Source organism: Sarcophilus harrisii, chromosome 3 (assembly GCF_902635505.1).
Source record: "Sarcophilus harrisii chromosome 3, mSarHar1.11, whole genome shotgun sequence".
Lineage (NCBI taxonomy): Eukaryota > Metazoa > Chordata > Mammalia > Dasyuromorphia > Dasyuridae > Sarcophilus > Sarcophilus harrisii.
In genome coordinates this window covers 100441716-100469474 of record NC_045428.1, presented here as the reverse complement: position 1 = coordinate 100469474, position 27759 = coordinate 100441716, and positions in this window count along the sequence as shown.

Here is a 27759-nt window from a genome sequence, read left to right as displayed (position 1 = left end):
AAATTCATATGTTTCTCTCAATAGATGCAAAAAAAAGCATTTGATAAAATCCCAAAACCATTCCTGTTAAAAACACTAGAGCAGAGGAATATATGGATTTTTCCTTAAAATAATCACTGGCATCTATTTACAACCACAAACAAGCATCATATGTAATGCAGATTACCTAGAACCTTTCCCAATAAGATCAGGGGTGAAACAAGGTTGCTCAGCATTACCATTACTATTCAATATTGTATAGAAAGATGAGCTTTGGTAAAAAGAGAAGAAACAGAAACTAAAGGAGTTAAAGTAGATAACAAGGAAACCAAATTATTACTCTTTGCAGATGATATGATGGTATAGAGAACCCTAGAGAATCAACTAAAAATCTATTATAATTAATTCATAACTTTAGCAAAGTTTCAGGTTAAAAATAAATCTACATAAACTATCAGCATTTTTATACATCACCAAAAAAACAGCAAGAGATACAAATAGAAATTTTATTTAAAATAACTGTCAATAGTATAAAATGTTTGGTAATCTATATGCCAAGAAAAAGTCAGGAACTATATTAACACAATTACAAAATACATTCTATACAAATAAAGTCAGATCTAAATAACTGGAAAAATATCAAACAGTCTTGGATAGGTTTAGCAAATATAATAAAATGACAATACTGCCTAATTTAATATATTTATTTAGTGCTATACCAATCAAATTCCAAAGAAATTATTTTACAAACCTAGAAAAAATAACAACAAAATTTGTCTGGAAGAGCAAAAGATCAAGAATTTCAAAGAAATCAATAAAAAAATCATTAAGAATTCACTATTTGACAAGAACTGTTTGGAAAATTAGAACCTAATATGGCAGAAACTAAACATTGACCAACACCTAACATAGTGTATAAAGATTAGATCAAAATGCTTCAGGATCTAGACAGAAAGAATGATATCATAAACAAATGAGAAGAACATAGGATAATTTACCTTTTCAGATCTGTGAAGGAAGAAGAAATTTAAAAAAAAATTATTCTTTCATAGCTTTTTATTTACAAGTTATATGTATGGGAAATTTTACAACATTGACAATTGCCAAACCTTTTGTTCCAATTTCCCCTCTCATTCCTCCCACCCCGTCCCCTACATGGCAGAATGACCAGTAGATGTTAACTATATTAGAGTACAAATTAGATACACAATAAGTATACATGGTCAAATAGTTATTTTGCTCTACAAAAAGAATCGGACTCTGAAATATTGTACAATTAGCCTGTGAAGGAAATCCAAAATGCAGGCAGGCAAAAATATAGGGATTGGGAATTCAATGTAATGTATGGTTCTTAGTCATTTCCCAGAGTTCTTTCGCTGGGCGTAGCTGTTCAGTTCATTACTGCTCCATTGGAACTGATTTGGTTCATCTCACTGCTGAATATGGCCTGGTCCATCAGAATTGATCATCATATAGTATTGTTATTGAAGTATATAAGGATCTCCTGGCCCTGCTCTTTTCACTCGGCATCAGTTCGTGTAAGTTGGAAGAAGAAATTTTGTGACCAAAGAAGAACTGGAGCCTATTATTGATCACAAAATAGATAATTTTGATTATATTAATTTAAAAGTTTTGGAGAAACAAAATTAATGCAAAGAAGATTAGAAAGGAATCAATGAACTGGGAAAATATTTTTACATTCAAGGGTTCTGATAAAGGCCTCTTCAATTGAAGGCTATTTCTTGAATACTTTTTTTTTTCCAAGTTTTTCATTGGGGTGGATTACAGGGAGAGAAAAATCAGTACTTGTTTTTAAAAAATCAAGAGGAAAAACAATCCCTTATGTTAGTATAGTAAACATGTTCCTGGAACTAAAGTAAGGAATACTGTCTTTCCTACTCTTCCTCTGAATCCCTGGTTATTTGATCCTAGATAAGTAACTCAAAGCTCTTATTATGATTTATCTGACCTCATGTTGACCTCAACTGACTATATAATAGAGGGGATAAATTTAATGTTTCCTAGAAATAATACTATATTAGGAGTCAGTAATTTTGAATCCAAAATTGTAGAGGGCTGAAACTATTGAGTCGATGCACTGAGATCAGGACTGCCGAGCACTTGAGGCTAACTACAGATTGAACAATACTCTATGAACATATGCTTGGACAATGGTCCTTCCCACTGTCCTGTGCTGGCTCAATGATTGGTGTATACAGAGGATTGTAGGAGGGACTGGGGGTGGAGTAAGATGAGCCAGAGTCACACTTGGGCGGTAGACGAGGGAGAAGGCGGTTGTGGAGATTCTGCTTCCATCCTGTTCAATCTTGTGTCTAAGGACCAAGAATAAAGACTAAGGACTGGGAAAGGGACCTGTATGTACACGAATGTTTGTGGCAGCCCTTTTTGTAGTGGCTAAAAACTGGAAACTGAATGGATGTCCATCAGTTGGAGAATGGTTGAATAAATTGTGGTATATGAAAATTATGGAATATTACTGTTCTGTAAGAAATGACCAACAGGATAATTTCAGAAAGGCCTGGAGAGACTTACACGAACTGATGCTGAGTGAAATGAGCAGGACCAGGAGATCATTATATACTTCAACAACAATACTATATGATGACCAGTTCTGATGGATCAGGCCATCCTCAGCAACGAGATCAACCAAATCATTTCTAATGGAGCAGTAATGAACTGAACTAGCTATGCCCAGAAAAAGAACTCTGGGAGATGACTAAAAACCAGGACATTGAATTCCCAATCCCTATATTTATGCCCACCTGCATTTTTGATTTCCTTCACAAGCTAATTGTACAATATTTCAGAGTCTGATTCTTTTTCTACAGCAAAATAACGTTTTGGTCAGGTATACTTATTGTGTATCTAATTTATATTTTAATATATTTAACATCTACTGGTCATCCTGCCATCTAGGGGAGGGGGTGGGGGGAGGATAAGAGGTGAAAAATTGGAAGAAGAGGTTTGGCAATTGTTAATGCTGTAAAGTTACCCATGTATATATCCTGTAAATAAAAGGCTATTAAATAAATAAATAAATAATAATAAAAAAAAAAGACTAAGGACTTTTGCTCATCCTGACTCCGGCTGATTCTGGGGTGTCCTGGGTGCTAGCATAGTCATTACAGTAAATCTATTTCTTCCTTGGTATATAATATTGCTTACCTTACAACTTTTATTAAAAAATTTAGCATCCTCATCTGTACAGTGGGATAATAATGTGCTACTTCTTTCTCAGTAATATAAGAAAAAAAATAGACAATTCATTTAAAGAAATTTGTAAAACACAAAATACTATATAACTATAAACAAATAATTGAGGTAATAATATTTATGGAAGTACACAGTACTCAAACATTTCCATTTAAAAATAAAATTCCATTTCAGATCATTGATAGCATTTGTAGTTTTATAATGGAAGTTACACCTTTTTGTACTAAGGCTGATTTTCATTCATTTTTATTTCTTTGCACTTCTTTCATCTGGTTTCATGACATTTGGTTACTTTTATCATTGTATTTCTTTCCCATGTTTCATTTTCTAGCAATCAGGCTTTTTTTTTTTATCATCTACTAAACAAGAGATTTATTGTGGGCACCATAAAAATTAAAAATAAATATAAGTATCTATGACTTCTTGTTATTTCTATTCAAGTATTAGAATTATAAGGGAATCTCAAAAGAAAATCTGTATCTACCCCAATAACTTCAGAAAAAATAAAGTTTTATTCTGATCACTTTTAACAAATATGGTATCTGAGATACAGAACTATCTCAGTAGTAGAGACTGGTAACAGCAGTAATTAAAACATGTTTTATTTTCAGCTATAAGGAAATCAAATAAAAGAATGGAAAGAAGGAAGGAAGGAAGGAAAGAAAGAAGGAAGGAAGGAAAGAGAGAAAGAAGGAAGGAAATTTATGGAAGGGCAAAAGCTACCAGTTCTTGTTCAGCATTTGCCCTCAACATGATAAGTAAAAACAAACCAGAAAATTAGCATTTGCAATGGCAAGAGTAATGTAGCCATTCATTGTCTATATATATATTATGGCTTAATATTTGGATACTTGGAATGAAGAAAAAATTACCACATTAACCTATTCACATTCAAAGTAATAATGAAGTTTGTCTTTCTAATTTCAAATTGTTGACTGATAATGCAGGAAAAATAGATACTCACTTTGCATAGATTATTGTGATATTCTTTTCTCTTCATACATAAATAAATATTTTCCTTTGCTTTTAACCCTTAATCAATCAACAAGTTTTATTATCTCTTAAGTCCCAGTCACTGAACTAAATGGTGTGTATAAAAGATGAAACATTCATTGATATTAAAAACGCAACCTCTTATTGAAGAAAATAGGATAGCCTATGATAATTTCTAAACTAGCACAAATTATTATAGAAGTCCATATCATGATAACAGAATGGACAGCTTTGTAGTAAGGACAAAAATAACGCAAACAAAATGTGAGGAATGGCTTAATTAATCCCCCTCCTTCACACAGTATAACTAATATTTCATAAACTTTCATATTGTCACTGTAGCTATTGTAGCTTTATGAGTCAAACAGAATGCTGTGAATGGTAGATTTAAGCATTTATAGAATGATTGAGAGAAACAAAATATAAAGAGAAAGAGAGTGGAGATATCTTCTTTCTTGATTGAACTGTTTTAACTTCTATCTTGAGAAGAATTTGAAAATTCTTGCGTCTAAATGTAAGTATCTATGATGTTTAGGGTGCAATCAGTAGTGGAACTGTTATTTCAGACTTAGGGAAATGTGATTTTCAATTACAGCAAACATTAAAAGAATCAATGGTTCTTATATTTTTATCATAGCCAAAATATCATAATTAGTTAGATATAACTTTTTATTTTTATTATTGATTTCATTTTTGTTGTTTTATATCTAGTATCATTAATATTGAGATTTTACATATATATATACATGCATAGTTATATAAAGTCTTCATGTATAAATGTAAGTCATGTATACATGTATATAAGAGAAAGATGGAATTGTAAAAAGCTTCTTATGATAAAAGAAGTTTCTAATTTTATTAAGTAAACAATATTGGATTAAATGGGGTGAAGCCTTTGTGCTTACCTCTTAATTGAATGAACATGTTGAAATTTACATAATTACTGAGGAAATAAATTTTGGATTAACTTATACCTTGGGATATATCTTTGGATTAACCTATAACTCAATATGATAAAATTAAATAAGGCAGCAAGTCAAGTAGCAGGCTGAGGAATGAGCCTTGTAATTCTGTTATGCCTAAGGGTTTGTCTTAATAATCTTACTACACTAGTTTATGTGAAGCAGTTAATTCTTAAAATATAATGTTGTATGTTTTATGGACCTTCTCTTTAAAAAATATATTACATCTTGCTGTACTTTTAGATAGATTAAAAATTAAAGCCACCATATATAGTTTATTGGAAATAGTTACAAGCAAATTCACATTGATGAACTGATAAGAAATCTGATCTTAAGTAAAAATGATGCCTGTAGAAAAGTGTGAAAGCATATGTAAATACAATTTAATCAAAACCAGAACAACAAAAGATAAATCACAATGAAAGTTAGGTGAATACACTAAAAACATAAAAGAAAAATTAGCTAAAATATTTAAATATAATATTTGAAATAATACTTGAAGTGAAAAAAATACCTACAATTTATTTTTTGTTGTTTTAAGCTTGGAGAAATAAAAGATTATAGTGACTTGCTCATAAACACAAAATGACAAAGACAGGACTACAAACCTATCCTTTTTCTATCAACTTTAGTGTTTCTCCTTTCCTTATCTATTTATGAATGAATAATATTGCTATGTTACTTTAGAACCCTGATTTTTATCATTGTTTTGTTTTGGTTTTTTGTTCAAAATAATTTGATAAAGTAAGTAATGAAAGTCATATAGGAGTTTTGTATTTCATGTAGCATTATATGCCAGGCACTGTGCCAATCACTGGTGATGAGAGAGAGAGAGAGAAAGAGAGAGAGAGAGAGAGAGAGAGAGAGAGAGAGAGAGAGGCATGAAGACAAAATTAACCAAGACATTGATTGCATATGTATTTTTTAATAATTGTTGTTCTCTCCAAGCAAAGAAAAACTGAACAGTTTTCAAGAGAAAAAAAATCACTATTAATTTACAAGCCATAATAATTTAGTTTTCCCTTCCTCTTTTCCTTCTTCTTTATTTTCTGGATATCAAAATCATCCCCTGGCCTTGTTATCAATTTTTTTTCCTACATAACTCTCTTTTATGTATTGTCTTTTCCTAGAATAATTTAAGATTCTTGAGGGCAGAGATTTTCTGTTTCTGTTTGTATTTGTATCCACAGAGACATGAGCAGTGCCTGGCACTTAATAAGCCTAAAATACATTTTTCTTGACTAAAAAATCAATCAAAATTTGTTAAGCACTCTCTACATGTCAGGAATTGTGCTTAGCATAGAATACACCAAAAGGGGCAAAATATAGTCCTCAATGACATCACAATCAAATAAGAAAGATAATAACAGTAACAACAGCAGCAACAACACCAACACAAATGTATAACCAAATGTTCTTTTCACTATAAATAAATAATTAGAAAAGAAAATATATTTGAATTTGACAAGGTTGGGAAAGGTTTCCATAGAAGATGAGCTTCTATATGGGACTTAAAAGAAGCCAGGGAAGCTAACATGCATAAAGAAATAAGATTCTAGACATGGGGAATAACCAAAAGAGACTATGTTATTTTTAGATTTTAAAAAGAGGCCTTTTGGTATTTGTTTCTGTTCTGGCTATATAAGGAAACCCCCACAGTTTATTGAATAAGGAGATGATGTGGCCAGACCTGTGCTTTAGGAAAATCACTTTATTGGCTCAGTGGTGGATGAATTGATCTGGAGAAAGACCTGAGAGAGGCAGATACAGTACAGCAAACTATTGGAAGAATTCTAGTATGAGGTGATATGGGCCTGCACTGGAGTGGTAGTAGAAAGAGAGAAAAAAAGAAATATGTGAGAAATATTGCAAAGGTGAAATGGACAAACTGTGGCAACAGATTAGATATGGGACGTTAGAGAAAATAAGGGACACAGTATTATTCTTAGCTTGTAAACATGAGGGACTGGTAAGATGATGTGCCTTCTACTATAATAGAGAAGATAGGAACGTTTAGGGAAAAGATAATGCATAGACATGTTTACTTTAAGATGGCCCTTGGATATTTAGTTGAGGATGTCTGAAGTGTAAATGGAGTTATGAAACTGAAAGCTGGCTTAGAGGTTTTCATAGGAGAGAGAAATTTGGGAATTGTAAGCACAGAAATATGAAGCTGATTAGATCACTAAGTGAATTATTATATAGGGAGAAGTAAAGATGGTCAGGGCAGAACTCTGTAATTTGGAAAATGTGATCAGAATGAGAATTCAGCAAAGTATTACTGAGAAGTTGTCAGAATGGTAGAAGGGAAGCAGGAGAGAGTAGTGTCCTGAAAACCTAAAGAGAAGAGAATATTAAGGAGGAGAAGCTTGCCAAAGATTTCCAAGTGGCAGAGAGGTCAAAGAGAAAAAGGATTGAGGATTGAAAAAAAGGCCATTGGACTTTGGCAACTAAAATATTATCGGTGTTTTTGGAGAGAGCAGTTCAAATGGAAGGATGGGTTTTGGAAAACATATGGAGATGGGGGACAGAAAGAGAGAAAGACACACACACACAGAGACAGAGAGAGACAGACAGACACAGAGAGACAGAGAGATAGAAACAGAAAGACAGAGACAGAGAGAGATAGAGAAAGAGACAGAGAGGCAGAGAGAGAGACAGACACAGAAAGATAGAGATACACAAAGAGAGAGACAGAGACAGAGACAGAGATACAGAAACAGAGACACACAGAGAGAGACAGAGATAGAAAAACAGAGAGAGCATCTCATAAAGGTTAGCCACAAAGGGCAAAAAAGTTTTAGGATAATAGAATGGATGAAAGAATTATATAAATGATTCTTTTTAACAAGATGCAGTAAACATAAGCATAATATTCGTAAGGTGAGTGGACAACATGTCAGAATGACATTTACAGGGGTCTCTGTTGGTACTAGGGGCACGATTCTATTGCATTGTCTATATTTGCATCTGGTTGAAGTACCAGGTCTTAATTCTAGTGTGAGGAGAAGCACTAGTACAGCAAAGCTTGGAGCCACAGAGGAGCAGAGACTCAGGTGACAATTCCAGGTTTGTAAAGAGTATTTGTAGTCACTCATAAATTAATGCAGAGAACAGAAGAGTAGCGAGAAAGTTCTCCCTAGATCATACCTCCTTGGAAGAACCCAAAACTTACATGACCCAGAAATATTTGTGAAAAGAACTGCACAAAAAACTCAACATTTTGACAATGTGCACTGTTCTGGGGAAGCAAATCCCACTTTAGCATAAAGTTAAAAGTCAAGAAATAAACTGAAAAATGAGAAAACAGAAAAAAATCTGAATAAAGAAATTTTGATTATGGTAACAGAAAATATCAAAACACACCCTCATAAGAAAAGAAAAAGTAAAAATTCTTCCATCCAAAGCCTCAAAGGAAAATATGAACTGTTTCAGACTAGGGAAGAGATAGAAAAAAGGATTTTAAAAATCAAGTAAAAGAGTTACAGGACCAGTTGGAAAGAAAAATGAAAGTGGTACAAGAAAATCCTAAAAAGACAAGTCAACACTTTGGTAAAGAAGGCACAAAAATACTGAAGAAAATACCTTAAAAATAGAATAGTTCAAATGTTAAAAGATGAATAAAGCTTTAATGAAGAGAAGAATTCCTTGAAAAGCATAATTGGCCAAAAGGAAAAAACAGGTATACCCAAAAATTTCAAATTACTTACATTAGTCTGATCAGTTGAAAACAAATCAACCAGTGAACAAAAAAGAGAGAGAGAGAGAGAGAGAGAGAGAGAGAGAGAGAGAGAGAGAGATCTAACTTAGAGATGACTTGAAAAGTTAGATTAGTGAAATCACTAAAAAGGAAAATCAAACCCACCCTCAAATAATGATATGTATATATATTTTTTCAGTTAAGAATACAGAATTCTTTATGGTGATGTCAAATTGCTTTTTCAGCTAGAAAACCCCAAAGTCTAAATGCAAACCTTCCCCTAAAGCTCCGGAGCATTTTTAGAGAAATTTAATATAACTTAAAATCTATTCTTTATAAATGTATTACAAATAAAATTGAAAATTCTCCACTCAAATCAGTGGAAGACTAGTGGATGTGGCATTAGCATCTCCATCCAAAAACTGTTGTTCATGATAATTATTCTTTATGTCTTTTGTCTATTTTTGAATCTCTGTCTCTCTAAGTCTGTGTATGTGTCCATCTCTCCATAGATATATAGATATTAATCATTGTATTTATCCCTTTTTATCTTTTAAAAATAAAAATAAAAATAAAAAATAAAAATATATAATCTATATACACTTGCATAATGTAAATTTATATATGTATGTATTTTTGTATGTGTGTGAATCTCTCTCTCTCTCTCTCTCTCTCTCTCTCTCTCTCTCTCTCTTTCTCTCTGTTTTTCTGTATCTGGTTTCCTTGATTAGATTACATGCTTCTTTAGGTTTTGAGCAATTTTTATTTTTGCACAATGGCTGATATATAGAATAACAGGAATTCAATGTATACCAATAGTGAAGCAATGAGAAATCATCTTTATTATATGTACATAAATGTGTGTGATAAATATGTACATATATGTATCTATACTTTTCAATTAATTAAAGCATCAAATAAAATATTAAAATGTCATAAATAAGATATTTTTAATTGTATACATATATACACATGCACATATGATATATACATTCACATATATATGTGCAGATATATTTCACTATCATGTATTGAATATGAAGACATTATTAAATTACATTTGTGATAGTGGACTGTTATCAATTTATGAGTGGACAGTGAGTAAAGTCTAGTATCTTATATATGTGTTTTGGAGTAATCCATACATATCCTACAGCCCCCAAATCTACTCTTCTAATCAAATATATCTGAAGTAAAATAAAAGAATTAGGATGAAACTAAAAAAATCAAATGAAATATGAGACCCCATGTTGGAAGGAACACTTACAGCAGTAAATATGCTATGGACTCATCCTTCCCCCTTATAAAAATAGATAAGTAAATAAATTTGTTGCTCAAGAACATGGTTTAAGTTCTTCCTCTTTTATTTATACAGACACAAAGTTTAGGGCCTCTGGCTGCCTATTCTTCCATGTCAAAGATGTTAATAATGTATCTGCCTACCAATGTGACAGAGAATATGTGTCTGCTGAGTGCATTTCTTTGAAGTGAAGTGAAAACCGAAAACTTTCATTTTGTCATCAAAAATCCTGTGCATGTAACTCTCCCATCTTGCACCCCATGTAGGGTATGACAATCTAGGCTGACTTTTGGCATAAGAAATTCATGGAGGAGACCTCAGTTAACAGATAATAGTAGGAAAAAATACACACACATACAATATCCTATATGATTCATCTCCAGTGTTTGTGTTATAGAGATCAGGATGAATGTCTCATAAAAATTGCATAATATATACATTTTTAAAAATTTAAAACTTAATGCTGAGCTAAGTTAAAAAAATACAAATAATATAAGAAACTGTTTAGAGCTCCAATGCATGTTGCTTTTGAGAATGTAATACTTTATGAAAGGGAATGTTCAAATTGTGTTTATAAATAATAAAGGTCTTTCTTTGGGAGGATAGCTCATCATCTAAACTAAAAGAACAGATATTAAAATTGGTTATCACATTTATTTTTTATTTCTGTATAAACAAGGCTGGATATACTGATATACTTGCACTTCTATCAAGGATGATATTAAACCATCCAGGAGTCATCAAGATAGCTGTAAAATATAGTTTAAAAAATTTAAAAAAAGATGAGTAATTTAATTCTTGGGGAAAGGCGACAGTAAAGAATGTAACTATAGCAATCTCCCATTCTTCAGCTGGGACAATTTTAAAATGAAAATAATAGCCTCATTAATTGTCAATCTCCAGGGCATGAAATTTGTGTTAAAGATCTGTGTTCCCTGTGCTAGTTATCAAGAACCCAAGCTATCAAGAGTAACCATTCTGCCTAATTTAAACTCTTTGTGTCAAAAGGAGAAATGAAAAATTGAGAATGACAGAGGTGAATGAAGCTGTCCTTTCTTTAATTTTATTTAACTCACCATAACCACTCAGCTAGCATATGTTCCTGGAAAGAAAGACTTTTTAAGTTATCCATTAGCACCACCAAGTGGTGTAAAGTAGTTAAAACAAACTCTTTCAATAAGAAGGCAAGTGTAATGATAATACTGAAGCTGATTAAAGATTTCAAATATGTCTAATACAAATCAATATGCAAACCCTCGGGTTTTAATCAAAAAGCAGTTGGAAATATTTTTACATTTTAAAAATGAGAAAGCCTGAAATAATGTAACAGATGGATTTACTTTCCTTTGGTTTTGTTTGAAAAGTCCCTTATGTCTGATGCCTACTTAATCTCAGGTGGTTGTGCTAATTTTCCCCAAGAGAGCCTTAAACTGTTATGATATGACTTGCTCAATCCAATCTTACTGGCTGACATAATGCACATAAATTCTAAGAAGTTGATGTGGGAACAGAGATTAATGACTCTAGTTAGTCAATAACTATGAATAGTTATTAAATAAAATTAATATTTAACTTTTGTATGATCATTAAAAATAAGATTAAATATATTTTGTTAAGGTTACTATCTCTATCAATATTCAACAACATTTTTCAGGTCCTTATTATTGTAAGATTCTCTGCTAGACATTGGGGTTTCAATGACAAAAATTATATAAAGATTGTAATCATGATGCTTATATTTTATTCTATCAGGGAAACAACATATATGCCCCCACATACACAAAAATATGGTGAAAATATTTAAATTAATGTGTATCTGTGTGCATATATACATGTGTAAACATATATGTAAACAATACACATACATATTCATATATATAATGCTATGGCATAAGTATTGCATAAGACATTGAATGAATACAGGGATAAAATTTACATAGTTATACATGTATAGTCCCATAAATCAACTATGTCATGATATGGATATTAGCATCACCCTTGCAGAACATGATACAAATCAGAAATTTGAATATTCACTATATTTTTCTATAAATCCAGTTAGAGGATCCATTGAGAATCTATCTAACTAGCATAGTAAAGATCTTCTTTGGGCCTTTGTTTATATTTTTGGCTATCCGTGTTAGACTTAATCTGTTGGCTTTAATCTTTATTATATTTCTAGTCCACCTTACTTGCTGATATATGTCCTACATATTTTTATGCTATTTCTTGTATGCAATTTATTAATGCTGAATTCATATATATGACTTATGTCCATCATGCATCACTCCTTTGCCTTTGGATCTTTCTAAATTTTTTATTTTTCTCACACTCATATTTGAGTGGCATAATTCAAAATCATATATCATGGGTTTTAGATTGTGAATTGAGGCAACAATTCATCAGGTTAGAATTCAGTTTTCATAATATATGACACAAAAGACTTATAGTTATAGAGGGGAAATGAGATTCATTGGCTATAGGTGTTAATTAATACCTCATGTCCTACTTTATGCAGGCAAAATAAACCGTGAATTAACAACCCAATCAACTATATGTCATTCTAGACCTCAGATTTCTGTCTGCAGACAGAACAGTCCTCATAGATAAACCATGTGGAATGCAGGTTGGTATACAATACCAATATTACTTATGGTGAGTGATTCTATAGTCTAATGGGAAAAAATTTTGTGCTCCAAAGGAAAACAGAATTCAAAAATACTGATAATTCCTTCATGACATCTACCTAGAAAATCTTATTCAAAGAATTATCCCAAAGGTAAATAGGGACTGGGTGAAATTTATGGTATAAGGAATCTGTAAGAAAAGAGTTTAATATTTTTGAAGCAGAAACTTAAGTAGAAAAGGAAAGGAGAAGAGTATAGAAGTTCAATACTTTTATAAAAATATAAATGGGGTTAATCTTCTTTACCATCATTGGGAGAATTAGTATTGACATTATAGAACTCTGATGCTTGATATGAATCAATTTATCACATATTTCCCAAGAGTAATTCATTACAAAGTGTGCATGTGGAGGGTACATGTAGGAGGGTGTTTGCAAGGGCTATGCAATTTGATCTATTAACGTTTTTGAAGAAAATATTCCTCTCTCCATTTATTTCCTTTCCTTCTCTATTATATGAAGTTAGTTGCTGGAATTCTGACCACAAGTAGACAGATGCACAGGTGAGTAGGTAATCGCCCCATACAGCGATTTTCTCCGTTAAATGATTTCAATCCTAGAATTTCTTCTAGTATCAATGTGTTAACATTTTGTCATTGAACTATTTGAAACTTTGCTCATCCAAGTTTCCTTCTTAACAAAGTCTGTGTAGTTAAGTGGCACAGTAGACAAAGGACTACTCTTGGAGTAAGGAAGAGTCACCTTTATTAGCTCAAGTGTCCTCAGGTATATACTAGCTGTGTGAACCTGGACAAGTTGCTTAACCCCATTTGTCTCAGTTCCTTTGTAAATTGAGCTAGAAGAAGAAAAGGCAAATCATTCCAGTGTCATTGCCAAGAAAATCCCAAATGAAATCATAAAGAGTAAGACACAACTGAAAAATAGATGAAAAACAGAACTTGGCACAATCAGAAGGATGTTCATACCATAAAAAGTACTACAATTAAATGGACAACCCATTAATAACTTATAATTATATTCCAGACCTCCTGTGACTATAATTAATTAAATCAGAGGCAGAATTCCCTCCATTAGAATCCTTTCTTCCTTCCTTTCTTAACTTTCCTTCATTTTCTTTTTTCTTTCATTTCTTTCTTCATCCTTTCTTCATTATTCTTCTTACCTTCTTTCTTTTCTTCCTTCCTTCCTTCCTTCTTTCTTTCCTTCTTTCATTTCTTTCTACTTCCTTTCTTTGTTATACTTCCTACATACCTTCTTTTCATTCTTCCTTCCTTCCTTCCTTGCTTGCTTCCTTTCTTCTCCCTTTCTTTGGTATACTTCCTACATTCTTTCTTTTCATTTTTCCTTCCTTCCTTTCTTGCTTGCTTCCTTTCTTTCTTCATTCCTTTCTTTTCTTCTTTCCTTTCTTCCTTTTTTTCCTTTATTTCTTTCTTCATTCATTCCTTTCTTTCTTTCCTTCTTTCTTTCCTTTTTCCTCTTCCTTTCTTCCTCTCATCTTTTGTTCTTCCTTTCTTTCTTTTTTCCTTTCTTTCTTCATTTTCTTGCTTCTATCTTTCTTTCTTCATTATCCTTCTTTCCTCCTTTCTTTCTTTCTTTCTTTCTTTCTTTCTTTCTTTCTTTCTTTCTTCCTTACTTACTTTCTTTCTTCTTCCTTTCTTCCTCTCTTCTTTTCTTTTTATTGCTTTCTTTCTATCTTTTTTCTTTCTTCATTTTCTTCCTTTTTCTTCTTCCTTTCTTCATTATCCTTTCCTTCCTTTTGTCTTTCTGTCTTTCTTCCTCCCTTTTTTCCTTCATTCCTTCCTTCCTTCCCTCTTTCTTTTATTTCTTCTTCCTATTCTTTCTTTTTTCCTTCTTTCTTTCATTTCTTTCTTCTTCCTTTCTTTGTTATTCTTCCTACCTTCCTTCTTTTCATTCGTTTTTCCTTCCTTTTGTCCTTATCTTTGCTTCCTTCCTTCCTTTTTTCTTTCTTTTTGTCTTGCTTTGTTCCTTCCTTTCTTTTTTGTTTCTTTCTTTTTTCTCCTCTTATCTTTTTTTCTGTCCTTTTTTTTTTCCTTCCCAGTTTGTGGATAATTCAAAATATTTCCTCCACTTTTACTTTCCAAATTCCAATTTTAAAATTTGTCTTTAATCTACTCCTTTTCACAATATTTCCCCATCTTTTTTGCTCATCAATTGACTTCTGTTAAAGGATAGTCTGAATTTTAGTTTCTGATTCATAGACTATATCTTTATTCTATTTCCTGTTTTCTCTCTATCAAGGATTAGTCTTCTGAAGTAATTCTTATTATTATTCAATCTCCCATAAATATTTTATTTAACTTTTTTTCATATTATCCTCATCTTTTTCTGTAGTTAATTTTAGTTAGAAATACTAAGTTATAAAGAAAGAAATGTTGAATGGAAGGAATATTAGGTAATCATCATAAATCTCTGGGATAGGAATTATAATGACCATGATTTCTTCCTGAACCTGCAATATTAGTTAGGTTAGTGTTTCTCTGACAGGCAGAAAACATTTCCCCAAGTCTTGATTAACCCATGGCTCAAGCTGAGCATTTCCTGTGTGTTGTGTGTGTGTGTGTGTGTATGTTTATGTTTTATGTTTTTGTTTTTGTTTTGTTTTTTAGCTGAGGCAATTGTAGTTAAGTGACTTGCCCAGGGTCACACAGCTAGCAAGTGTTCCATGTCTGAGGACAGTCAGGTCTTTCTGACTTCAAGGCTGGTACTCTATTCACCATGCCACCTAACTGCTTCATGCTGCACATTTCTTAAAATAGCTTCCAAATATTGTTTTTCCATTTTGATGGGATTCCTGGTCACCTAAGGTTAAAAAAGACACTTTCACCAGGATTTTAAGCTACTGAGAATTGTCACATCTTCCAAAGTCATTCAAATTTTCACTGTTTCCCATACTGAGTAGAGGTTTCTATATTGAGTTAGAGAGGACTGCATTTATCCAAGCTAAGTGTTGGAAGGCAATTTTTAAAATATATCGTCAGTCGTATAAGAAAGTAAACGTCCCTTTGTGTTGAATAACTGTAGAATAACAGTGCAATAATTTCTAAGTGATTCATTTAATTTCAGCATCAAATCTCAGCTAGGTTTCAAGGATCTAAGGCAGATCAATTGTTAATACTGTAGTCCAAAGTCTTGGATAAAGTCCTACAAAGCTCTGGGTCTGTGACCTGAAGCTATCAACACCATTACAGATGCATTTTTATACTTAATCATAGTCTTTCCCAAGGTAAGAAGCTTTTCACAGTAGTAAAATTTCCCCCTTTTCCCTCTTTCCAAGAGTAGGTTACTTTCTATTGAGGAGACTGAGGTCATTTTTAGTGACTATTTGAAAAATAAAAATTGTTCCTATTTGAATTATGAAATTTAACTACTACATGACTTGGAGTTGGTAACAAATTTTCATTATTGTTCTTTTTCTCCTGGCAAAAATCTATGTATTATCTTTATTGTCTATACTCAGAAGTCTTAAATGGGTTTCTTTTACTATCAACACCATAGTATTTGTGGGTTTTGATCTCTTATGTTGTTTTTGAAGTGCTGTCCCTAAATTATTCATTTTAAGGATGGCGTTTAAATTTGATTAGATTTATTTCTTTTTGATTATGTTTTAATAATATTATTTATTTCATTATATTTGCATTTCAAATATATTATTTCCTGATTGAGTACCATACTTTTACCTTATTGGAGTGATTATTCTTGTGTTAAATTTTACCTAATCTACATTTTGTAAGAATATGTGATTCTGTGTGTCTTGAATTCTTCTTAGAAAACTTTGCTTTCTGCCCGAAATTCTTTCCTAAAATTTTAAGTCATATTTATTTCTCTTTTGAATGGTTCTTAATTTGTTACTTATTCTCCCATCATCTCTAAGTAACTCTGAACATAGTTCAGAGAACAGAAATCTTGAAACATGGAATTTTCAGAATTTCATGGTTTCAGAGAGTTTAATTTCTGAGTTATGTGCCTAGTACCAAGTTGGAAGTGATAGCTTCAAAAATAACTCTTCCTGTAATAGAAGAATCATAACCAGTAGGATGTTGAGAACAAAAAGATTGAGTAAGATTAAGGTATACAGTGACATACCAAAGATCAGATTTTTTTTTCTGCTCTAAAACAGTGTAAGTTTGACTTATTGTCTTTTAAATTTTCTATAAGTAACTGACTTAATATGTTCAACTAACATAGATATCAATAGTTCAACTTTTCATTATACTTCAGTGAAACATTGGAGTAGAGCTTCAGTGAAACAGAGGAAAAGATGATGCAATTGAAAATGAGGCCATAAAATTTTATTAGATATAATTTATTTTAAATATGTTTCTAATATCCCCAAAATGTTTCTATTCAATTGCTATATAGACCTAAAAATCTTTTTCATATTAATTTTTATTTATTAACTTCCTTTATTCCTACCCTGAAATTTATACTAAGACTCCAAATAGCAGCATTTAATGTTTTTTTTTCCTTATACCCATTCATTAAATTTTCTAGTTGTTTATTTCAGAGATTCTCAATCTTGATTCTAAATTGCTTTTATTTAATTTTTATGAATATGTAAACCTGAAATATTTAATAGAAAATTTATGCTCTTTTTCTTATCCATCCACATACTCACTCCTCTCAGGAAACTGGTCACCTAAGGATATTAGTCCCTAGAAGCTTGCATTAGAATCTAAATATACATAGAATAAATGTACAAAAATTAAAACAAAAAGAATGTTGTATGTATGTAATATATTTCAGGTAAGAGAATTAAATAAAGATTATTTAGAGAGGCAGAAATTGTTGTGAATGGGAAGTGGGAATTGTAAGGTTATTGAGAAGAGAAGATGCTTTTGACACTTTCTGTATCCCCAATGTTTAGCACAGTGCCTGGCACATAGTAGTTGCTTAATAAATGTTTATTGATTGGAACTTATTTAATTGATTGAAGATATCCATAAAAGAAAGTACTATTCAGAGAACCAGGAGGGAAACAAAATGTTTCATACTTTATTGCTTTATGTTTGGAAGGTACAAGAATGAGACCAAGACAGCTAAGGCTTTAAAGTAAAATTTCAGGTTATATTGATGTATGCAATGCTGTTTACTTTAATACATGCAAATTCATTGAAAAAAGTATTGTTTGATTTTTTTTTCTTTTTATTCCATTGCATCTACTATAGTATTGTGATGTGTAGAAAGTTCAAGAGATATGGTTTCTGGGAAGCTCTCTTTTTTAATTACTATAGTGGATAATTACTAAAATCCCTCAGTGTTACTTTCAAATGGCTCTTTCAAAGATGTCAAAAGACCTTTCATAGAATACATTCAATACATATATGCTCATGGAAGAGTGGGTATTCCTAAAATAAAAATCAACTCTGATTAACAGAGAATGAAATCAAATTGTGAGGCTTATTCTAATAATATTCTAATATATTCTGATAATAATAATATTCAGCCTTGGAACAAGAGATTTATCTCTTATCTGGATCTCCCTGTCTAGGCAATCTAGACAAAAGATGGTATGCCTCTACTCAGACCTGGCTGACTAAAATACAGTGGATTGGATTTCACTAGAAAAAACTTGGGCATAGAGAATTTTCAATATTCACCTTTGCAACACTTGTGTTCCAACTTTGTTTCTCCATTCCTTCCCCCAACTTTCTCCCCTAAATGCCAAGTAATCCAATATATGTTAAACATGTGCAATTCTTCTATGCATATTTCCATAATTATTATGCTGCACAAAAAAAAATCAGATCAAAAAGGGAAAAAAATGAGAAAGAAAACAAAATGCAAGCAAACAATAAAAAAAAAAATGAAAAAACTATGTTGTGATCCACAGTCCCCACAATTCTCTCTCTTGGTGCAGACAGCTCTCTCCATCAAAAGAACATTGGAACTGCACTAATTCATCTCTCTGTGGAAAAGAGCCACGTTCATCAGAATTGATCATTGCATAATCTTGTTATTATTATGAACAATGATCTATTAGTTCTATTCACTTCACTTCAGTTTATATAAGTCTCTAAATTCATCCTACTAATCATTTCTTATAGAACAATAATATTCCATAACAGTCATATACCATAATATATTTAGCCACTCTCCTACTGATGACAACTCATCCACTTAGTTTTTAGTCCCTTGCCACTACAATAAGGACTGCTATAAATATTGTTGCACATGTGGATCCTTTCCCCCTTTTTAATTATCTCTTTGGGATACAGACCCAGTAGAGATAACTGGATCAAAGAATATGCACAGTTCACAGTTTGAAGGTCCTTTGGGCATAGTTCCAAATTGCTCTCCAGAATGATTGGATCAGTTCACAACTCCACCAATAATGTATTAGTGTTCCAGTTTTACCACATACCATGTAAAATTCATCATTATCTTTTCCTGTCATTTTAGTCAATCTGAGAGCTGTGTAATGGTACCTCAGAATAGTTTTAATTTGCATTTCTCTGATCATTAGTGATTTAGAGTATTTTTATAAGACTAGAAATGGTTTTACTTTCTTCATCTGACAATTGTTCATATCCTTTGATCATGTATCAATTGGAGAATGACTTGAATTATAAATTTGAGTCAATTCTCTATATATTTTAGAAATTTACCCTTAAGGGTAACCCCCCACCCCAGTTTACTGCTTCCTTTCTAATCTTGTCTATATTAGTTTTGTTTGTACAAAAACTTTTTAACTTAATATAATCAAAATTATCCACTTAGCATTTCATAATATACTTTCTTTGGCCATAGGTTCCTTCCTTCCCCACAGATCTGAGAGATAGACTATATTTTGTTCTTCTAATTTGTTTATAATATCACTCTTTATATCAAAATCATGAACTCATTTTTTACCTTATTTTAGTTTAGGTTGTTAGGTATGGATCAATGCCTAGTTTCTATCAAAAAATTTCCAGTTTTCCCAGTAAATTTTGTCAAATAGTGAGTTCTTATAAGCTGTCATATTTGGGTTTATCAAATATTAGATTGCTATAGTAATTGACTGATCAGACACTCTGTTTCTTAGCCAGTACCAAATGGTTTCGATGACTGCTTCTTTAGTTTTAGGTCTATTTGTTAGACCACCTTCATTTGCATTTTTTCGTTAATTCCCTTATACTTCTTGACCTTTTGTTTTTCTAGATGAACTTTGTTATTATTTTTTCTATGTCTGTAAAATAATTTCTTTGGCATTTGATTGCTATGGCACTGATTAAGATTAATTTAGGTAGAGCTGTTACTTTTATTATATTAGTTTGGCCTATAAGCACTTGATACTCTTCCAGTTCATTAGATATGACTTTATTTGTGTGGAAAGCATTTTGTAATTATGGTAATAGAGTTCCTGAATTTGTCTTGTCAGGTAGGCTCCCAAATATTTTATATTATCCACAGTAATTATAAATAGAATTCTTGTTTCTATCAAGTGCTGCTGGACTTTGTTGGTAGCAAATAGAAATGCTGATGATTTATGTGGATTTATTTTGTATCCTGAAAGTTTGTTAAAGTTGTGAATGATTTCTAGTAGGTTTTTACTTGATTCTCTAGGGTGCTCTAAGTACACTATCATATCATCTGTAAAAAATGATAATTTGTTTTCCCCATTACCTACTTTAATTATTTTAATTTATTTTTCTTCTTTTATTGCTAAAGCTAATATGTGATATACAATATTTAATAGTAATGGTGATAGTAGACAACCTTGTATCACCCCTGATCTTATTGGGAATGGTTCTAGTTTACCCCCCTTACATATGATGCTTGCTGATGTTTTTAAATAGAAGCTATTGGTCATTTTAAGGAAAGCTCCATTAATTCCTATACCCTCTAGTGTTTTTGGTAGAAAAGAGTGTTGGATTTTGTCAAATGCTTTTTCTGTGTTAAGATAATTATAAAATTTCTGTTTATTTGGTAAATGATATGGTCAATCATGATAATCATTTTCCTCAAATTGAACCAACCTTGTATTTCTGGTATAAATCCTATTTGGTCATGGTGTGTTTTCCTGGTGATAACTTGCTGTAATATCTTTGCTAATATTTTATGTAAGATTTTTGCATCGGTATTCATTAAGGAAATTGGTCTGTAATTTTCTTTCTTTTTTTTTTATTATAACTTTTTATTGACAGAACCCATGCCAGGGTAATTTTTTACAACATTATCCCTTGCACTCATTTCTGTTCTGATTTTTCCCCTCTCTCCCTCCATCCCCTCCCCTAGATGGCAAGCAGTCCTATCTATGTTGACTATGTCATAGTATATTCTAGATACAATATATGTGTGCAGAACCAAACAGTTTTTTTGTTGCACAGGGAGAATTAGATTCAGAAGGTAAAAATAACCCGGGAAGAAAAACAAAAATGCAAACAGTTTACATTCATTTCCCAGTGTTCTTTCTTTGGGTGTAGCTGCTTCTGTCAATCCTTGATCAATTGAAACTGAATTAGGTCTCTTTGTCAAAGAAATCCACTTCCATCAGAATACATCTTCATACAGTATCATTGTTGAAGTATATAATGATCTCCTGGTTCTGCTCATTTCACTTAGCATCAGTTCATGTAAGTCTCTCCAAGCCTCGCTGTATTTATCCTGCTGATCATTTCTTACAGAACAATAATATTCCATAACATTCATATACCACAATTTACCCAACCATTCTCCAAGTGATGGGCATACATTCATTTTCCAGTTTCTAGCCACTACAAACAGGGCTGCCACAAACATTTTGGCACATACAGGTCCCTTTCCCTTCTTTAGTATCTCCTTGGGGTATAAGCCCAGTAGTAGCACTGCTGGGACAAAGGGTATGCACAGTTTGATAACTTTTTGGGCATAATTCCAGATTGCTCTCCAGAATGGTTGGATTCGTTCACAACTCCACCAACAATGCATCAGTGTCCCAGTTTTCCCGCATCCCCTCATACATTCATCATTATTTTTTTCTGTCATCTTAGCCAATCTGACAGGTGTGCAGTTGTCTTAATTTGCATTTCTCTGTAATTTTCTTTCTCTGTTTTATTCCTACCTGGTTTAGGTATGAGCACTATATCTCTGTCATAAAAGGAATTTGGTAGGACTCTTTTCTTTCCCTATTTTTCCAAATACTTTATATAGTATTGGAATTAATTGTTCTTTGAATCAGTAGAATTTACATATAAATCCATTTGACTCTGGATATTTTATCTCAGGGAGTTGATTAATAGCTTTTTCTATTTCTTTTTCTAAAATGGGACTATTTAAATACTTTATTTCCTCTTCTGTTAAACTAGGCAATCTATATTTTTGTAGATATTTCTCCATTTCACTTAGATTATTGAATTTATTGGCACATAGTTGGACAAAATAGCTTTCATTGGTGGAAAATTCACCCTTTTCTTTTTGAAACTAACAATTTGATTTTCTTCTTTCCTATTTCTAATCAAATTAACTGAAGATTTATCTATTTTGATGTTTTTTCATAAAATCATTTTTCTTCTGACTTTCTGTTAAGATCCTTTTTGAATTATTCCAAGAGAGCCTTGTGAGATGGAGGCCAACTTATATCCCTCTTTGAAGCTTCAAGTGGATATGCTTTGCCTTTAGTGTTCTCAGGATTTGAGGTCTATACCTGTTTCCATAAAATCTATTTGTGTTCTCAGGTCTTCATTTTTTACTCATTTTTAAAGGTTGAGGTCTGTTCTTAGTGCAAAGGGGAAATTGTTCCATACTTCTTCTACAGTTAACAGCAGCTTTATGCTGCCCTGGAACTGGTGCTACCAGCTTCCTTCCCATCCTGGGTGAGCATGGTCAAGTATGTGTTATGCTGGGGTTCAGAGGCTCATTAAATAGTAAAATTGAAGGTTTCACAGCTAGTCTGATACACTGGCTTCTGAATCACAATAGAGTAGAAAAATTTTCTGTATTTTGGCCATGAGCCTCTCACTAAATTCTCCCAGCACCTGGTAGCCTTTCTGTTCTGGGTCTCCCTACACTGCATTATGGTCCTCCTAGGCTGGATTGCAACTGCCTGCCCAATTGAGACATACTTTTCCTCAAGTTCTTCCAAATTGTCTTCTGCTGGAAATTTGTTATACTCCAAATATTTGTTCTGTCACTCTAAAACCTATTCAGAGGCTTGATGTGGTATTGACCTGAGGGAAGCCAGGAAGATCTAAGCCAATGACCTGTCTACATGCTGCCATCTTGGTTCTGCCCCCACCTTTACTTAATTTCTAATTAATTAAGTTAATGTTCTAAGTATTCCCAATGTGATCTGTGGACCTAAGATTTTATCTCTTTATCAACCTTACTCTTCAAAGGCTGATTGAATAGCTTATAGACAATATGGAAATAGAAATGAGGGAACCTTAGTCTAATTTTTAAAATCAATTATTAAAATGAGAGTAATAATATTTTTCTCATTGCCTTGCACATAATGATAGAGATATGGTCTACTAATTTACTGGTATAGGAAACTTCTAGATGAGTAAAAATTTATCAATAAAGTTTGCAGCTGTTTTGTGCAACTTAGAGTCTATAAAATTTTTCAAGAATATTTAAAGTTTAAGTGACTTATCAAGGAGCACATGTACAGTATGTTTGAGAATTGGGATGTGAACTGAGGTTTTTTCCAACTCTAAGGACTACTCTATTGCACTACATTGCCTGTCACCTGAAATACAGTAGACAATAGCTTTATTTATTGCTTGGTTATTTCATGAGTCATCTACATTTCTTCCATCATGGAAGAGATTATATGAAAATATAAAGCTTTTTTGAAAAGATGAATACTATGCTATACTTACTTTTTTCTAGTATTTAATACAAGATTTTTTTCCCCATCAGATTATTTTATATTATTCCTGAAGAAGCTCCAACTGCTGACGTGTGATAATTAAAAAACATACAGACATGAAACTATGCCCCTAAACCTATTAAACCTTATCCTTATAACTAGCAATGCCACTAAAAGATCTGTATTCCAAAGAGATTAAAAGATAGAGAGAGATAAAGGAAAGGATCAGTATGTAGAGAAAAATTTATGGTAATTAAACCTATATCCTTATAACTAGCAATGCCACTAAAAGATCTGTATTCCAAAGAGATTAAAAGATAGAGATAAAGGAAAGGATCAGTATGTAGAGAAAAATTTATGGTAATTTTACATAAGGAAATTGGAAAGAGAGGGGTTGCCAACCAGTTGGGGCAATGACTGAATAAGTTATGTCACATAAAGCTAATGGTATGCCGTTCACTACAAGAATTAATGGAGATGGCCTCAGCAAAACCTGAGAAGATTTATATGAATTGCTACAAACTGCAGTCAATGAATCAGTGAATAAATTAACATTTCTTAAATCTCTACTATGTACCAACCATTGTGCTAAGCACTAGGGATACAGAGAAAGGCAAAAGACAGGCGCTGACATTAAGAAGCTGAGAATATAATTTAAAAAAAAGCATATACAAATCTGAAATTAGATGTGGGGATAGTACCTGATTGATGCATGATGAAAACCAGAGAATTACAGCAAGGTGGGAAATTATAAGATGTCTGCCTTAGACATTCTCCTTAGGTAAAGGAGCTCAGAAGAACTTTCTTATGTTCATCCTGTTTTTGTTCCATTTACAGGGGTGATGAGGGCAAGGGAGAGGACATATCAAGGAGTTATAAAATTTGGACTTGTTCTGATCTTGCAGGAAGGGGCATTTCTGAAGAAAATGATGTAATTCAATTGAGCATACAGGTAGGAAGTAATGTAGTATGTGCCTTGAATCCTTCTTAAACAAAGAATTTGGGAAGACTCCAAAGTCCAAATGTCCACTCTATATCGTCTACATTCAGAGAAAGGGAAGTTCACAAAAGGCAGAGAGCATAACCAAGAAAATAATTTATGCCAAAAGAACAATATTGTAATTACAACTTTGAAAACATAGAAACACTGGCCAAACATAATAACCAACTACAAAGTCAGAGAACTTCTGAGGAATTATGTCATCCACCTGCTGAAAAAAAAGATGCAAATTGAAATTTAAAAAATTTATTTAAGAAATAATTTTTTTATTTTTTATTATAGTAAATTTTTATTGACAGAATCCATGCCAGGGTAATTTTTTTACAACATTATCCCTTGCACTCACTTCTGTTCCAATTTTTCCCCTCTCTCCCTCCAGCCCCTCCCCTAGATGGCAAGCATTAAGAAATAATTTCTGTGGGAACTTGTTTTGCTTAAACAGATTTTGTTTTTCTTACTTTTTAAAAAATGGAATAAAAGCAGGTGTGAGGAAGACAATTCAGAATTAAAAATATTTTTAAAATGCATTTTTTATTTTTAGAAAATGCATCCATCTTTTGCAAAATTCCTCAAAAATGCAAGATATATTGTGATACCCTTGTATCTGACAGTCAATTGATTCCAATTTTGGTGAATGTTACTGGATAATTTGTTGTTGTTGTTTTATATTTTCCATAATTTTTCAAATTTACTGAACAAAGAACTCACATAAATTATAGTAATGATCCAGCCCTCTCTCCTTATATTCTTCTTTAGCCATATATATGCATTCGTGTATATATCTATGCATATACATAGATGCATTTATCATTGTCATTCAGCCCTTTTAATTATGTCTTACTATTTATGAACCCATCTGAGATTTTATTGGAAAAAATACCAGAGTGGTTTGCCATTGCTTTCTCCAGCTCATTTTACAGATTAGGAAACTAAGACAAATAAGGTTTAGTTGCTTGAGGTCACATAGCTAGTAAGTGTCAGAATAGATTTGAACTAAGATCTTCCTGACTCCAGGATGTGTCTATCCACTATGCCATCTCACTGCCATACATACTTATAGAAACAATAATGCCAAACTCTTCTGTCTGTAATCTGCTTTGTTTGGCTTCTTCTGCATACAGGTCAGAGACAAATTTGGGGATAGTCTATCTGCCAGGACTAAGGCCCCATAGCAAGATGACTAAGCCTGAGTATGGCACAATAGTAATCCTTTGCACTCACCTTCTGAATGATCTCAATTACAGCAAAATCCCAGAATTGTTTCTGGCCATAAAGCCCTGCAAGAACTTTACCAAGTTCATCCTGTCTCAATTGTCTGGAATGATGTAATGTCTGTCTTGTTTAGATATCTAAGACAGAGTCAACTATCTCTTCCTGTAGCTGCTCACTCATCATGTAGATATTCACATAGACATAATGTACATGTGACTTTGTTCTCAAAGTAGGACCCTTCCAAATATCTTCTTTTCTCCCTCCATCTTGCCTTTAATTCTGTCCCCATTTTCCCTCCCATCTTAAAAAACCTAATTCACTCACACCCAGTTGTTAAAATCATTTTGTCCCTAAGCCTTTTTTTTTTGTTTGTTTGTTTTCATCTAGTCACATTTGTGGCTATGATAATTCTTTTAAATTCTTCAAATTCTGGAGTACTTTTCCACAGCCTGGTACATCTCCACTGGTATGAATTAAGCTTGTCACATTGTTGAGAAGCTATTATGTCTCAGTGTCAGGGTTATATCACAGCGTGTTATAGGAAGAAGTATTGAGTTCTCTCCATATTACCTTAGGTCCTCTTCCATTAGCAAAGACATGTGTCTTGCTTGCAAGCTGTTTTCCTCACTTTGAAATTAAAACTTCTGTTTAATTCCTGAATCTCTTGTCACTAGTTTGCTTTGTACAGCTCCAGTCTCTCACAGTTAAGAGATCAGTTCTGGTCCAATTGACATAATCTACATGTGTTTTATAATGTATATATGTATTCATCTACCTGAGTGTTATATGTGTGTCTGTGTGTCTGTGTGTGTATGTATTGCATGCACTATTATATATGTAGTTATATGCATATATGCATATATGCATATATTTCAAACAATAAGATCAAAGAGTATTTGGGGATATATATATATATATATATTTAAGACAATCTCAGATAATGTCTATGTAACAATGTCTAAATCATCTCTGATTGTTCTTGCTGTTTCCAAGATCCTTTATGAAAAATAATTTCATTTTGAGAACATTACTCATTATATTAGTTAATTCTATTGAGGTAATTAATTCAAAATGAGGAGTTGCTTTCCATTTCTTTAGTGACTTGAAAGACAGTGGGAAAAGAAGAAAAGCTCTATGTAAGTAATAAAACCAGATGTTCAAAGCTAGCTGCTGGGATAGGAGGAGTCACAAAAGAGGGGAGCAGGGCCAAACCATTTAAAAGTAAAAATGATGACAATTTCCAGAAATAGAATGACAAGAGACAGACATTCAGTCCTTTGGGGAAAAAGGATTATCAATAATGTAAAATTTAAGATAGCTACCAAAAATGGGAGGAGAATACCTAAATCAAAGTCAAACTATAATTTTGCTCTAAAAATTTAACAATGACATGATTAAAAAATTAAATCTTTTAGAAAGTAAATGTTTTAAAATTTAGTCCATCATTGCATAAAAATCATTCACAAATTTTGGATGTTAAGAACTCTTTGGTAAAACTGCATAGGTAAAATTCTTTGTCCAGTGATATAATCCTTCAAGAAGAGAGGAGATTGCTTTTCATAGCCATAACCCATGTCAAACCTGTTTTGACAAGGCATTCCAGTGATATTAGCTGATGAATATCATATGTAAGGCAGATCTTTTTAAATCTTTAGAAGCACTAGAAGATATAGATATTGAATCATGAAGACCAGGGTTAAGTTGGTAAATGTTTAACAACCAGCTTGTTGTTATTATTTTTACTGTAAACATAGTTCATTTTTAAGTTTAACCTGCTTTATTAATTTTTCCTACATTGATTTTTAAAATCTATATAATAAACTCTGTGAAGCATAAGTTTCTGGAGTATTTAAAGTTGTCAATGAAAGGGTAGAAGACTCTTCAAAAGGTCAGTAGAAAGCTACTCATGAGCTTTTGTACTCAGGTGAACAGTAATAACCTTA